The 2,009-nt window shown below is 42.0% G+C and overlaps 1 pseudogene; it reads left to right on the top strand.

Moving 5' to 3' along the window:
• Positions 1 to 662: 662 nt before the first annotated feature.
• On the top strand, positions 663 to 1,397 carry LOC103240216 (adenylate kinase 4, mitochondrial pseudogene; annotated as a pseudogene).
• The last annotated feature ends 612 nt before the right edge of the window (positions 1,398 to 2,009 follow it).

Raw genomic sequence — 2,009 nt, forward strand, 5'->3', positions numbered from 1 at the left:
TCTCTTTGGGATTTTGGGACATTTGTCCTCTGTTCTTGCCTTCTCCTGCATACTACTAGTTCTGAGAATAGGAGGGTTGGAGATAACTAAGGCTTTAAAGGCACTCAGCATTAGAAATATGTATATGTGTGTGTGTGTGTGTGTGTGTGTGTGTGTGTATATGCCTGGATCAAGCAAGACACTCCTTTATTCTTCTCCTTCAAGAGTAAATTAATCTGTGCCTATTTAATTTTGCCTTATTGCTTACATTATTGTAAGGAGAAAGAGGATTTGGTTTGAATCCTTGGAGTGTCGGGTGCTCCTACAGTGTGATTTTATGCCTAAGAAAAAGGCATGCCTCCTCTTACAAAATTACCTACATGCCTCCCCTAATTTTCTGAAATGTCTGTAAGAATTGAAAATAAAAGGTCACCCTGCAGGGTCTGTTGGTAGCCTCCTGGAGTTCTGCCTCCAGCCAAAGGGCAGGTGGCTGACAAGTCCCAGTGTGAGCAGAAGGTGCCAGAGTAGAAGCCAAGAAACAAAACCCTCTGGAGCTCCCTCTGGGACTGCTATCTGGGCTATACATTTGGCCACCCCCTCCTAGCAAAGGCAATGGCTTCCAGACTCCTGTACAGTCATCCTCTTGCTGCTTGCCTAGGGCAAGGGCACCTTGTGCGAGGATTGCTCAGAACTTAGGCCTCCGACATTTCTCTAGTAGCCACTGCTTGCAGGAGAACATCAAGGTCAACACTGGAGTTGGTGACATGGCCAAGCAGTACATAGAGAACGGTCTTTTGGTTCCAGACCTGTGATCGCATGCCTAATGATGTTGGAGTTGGAGAATAGATGTGGCAGCACTGCCTCCTAGATGGCTTTCCTAGGACATTAGGACAGGCTGATGTCCTGGACAAAATCTGTGAAGTGAATCTAGTGATCAGGTTGAACATTCCATTTGAAACACTTAAAGATCCTCTCCTAGCGGAAGGGTATATAACCTGGAATTCAATCCACCTCGTGTATATGGAATTGATGACATCGCTGGTGAACCATTAGTCCAGCATGAGGATGATAAACCCAAAGCAGTTTCTGCAAGGCTAAGACAGTACAAGGATGTGGCAAAGCCAGTCATTGAATTATACAAAAGCCAAGGAGTGATCCACCAATTTTCTGGGATAGAGACTAACAAAATCAAGCCCTGTGTTTACATGCTTTTTTTGAACAAGAGCACAGCTATTTAGTCGAAGACACATATTGACCCTGTGCAATGGAAGAATCAGGAAGATTTAGTCATTCATTCAATTGTGTCTATAGTATTGGTATTGTGTCCAAATAAGAAGCTACGTGAGATAGCCTGCAGCTTCTTTTCTAGTTTTAATGGTGAAGTGATAGGAAAACTAATGAGTAGAAAGAGTTCATGAAGAGTTCTGCCTTTCAAAAGAGTCACCTTCACATGTTTACAGTATCTCAGCACATCTCAAGTCCTTCACAAGAAAGCAAGTACAGGCTGGATTTCAAATGGTGTACAACCTAAACTCTAGCTAATTTTTGCAGCCTTGTTGTTGCTATAGTATCCTTTTTACACATGATGGTGGTGGTCTCCGGTTCTTTCCATCTCCTCAAAGACTGTTGAACCATAGCACCAGTAAGCCTAAGAATGCTAAACGCTCTATCCCAGGCTTTGTCCCAGGTTCTCTGGTATGTGCCCTTCTGGTGACAATGAAATTGATGCTATTGCTCTTAGCGGTTGTTTCTTTGGGCTTGAGTGATTGTGTCCAGAGTTTATTTTTTCTCATAGGCATAACTCCTTCTTTTCTGCATCCATGCTCCATAGCACAGCATTTGACAAATTGTAGTTACTTAATAAACATTAGTAGTTACTATTGCAAAAAAAAAAAAAGAAAAAATTAAACACTTGAAATTATTTTGGGAACTTCCTGAAGTCTTTTGGGAATCCTCAAAAAACATGGGAAATATTCACCTACATGAATGTTGAGAGCTCATATCTTATGTACAGAAGTAAATAAGACTGT

Source organism: Chlorocebus sabaeus, chromosome 13 (genome assembly GCF_047675955.1).
Source record: "Chlorocebus sabaeus isolate Y175 chromosome 13, mChlSab1.0.hap1, whole genome shotgun sequence".
Taxonomy (NCBI): domain Eukaryota; kingdom Metazoa; phylum Chordata; class Mammalia; order Primates; family Cercopithecidae; genus Chlorocebus; species Chlorocebus sabaeus.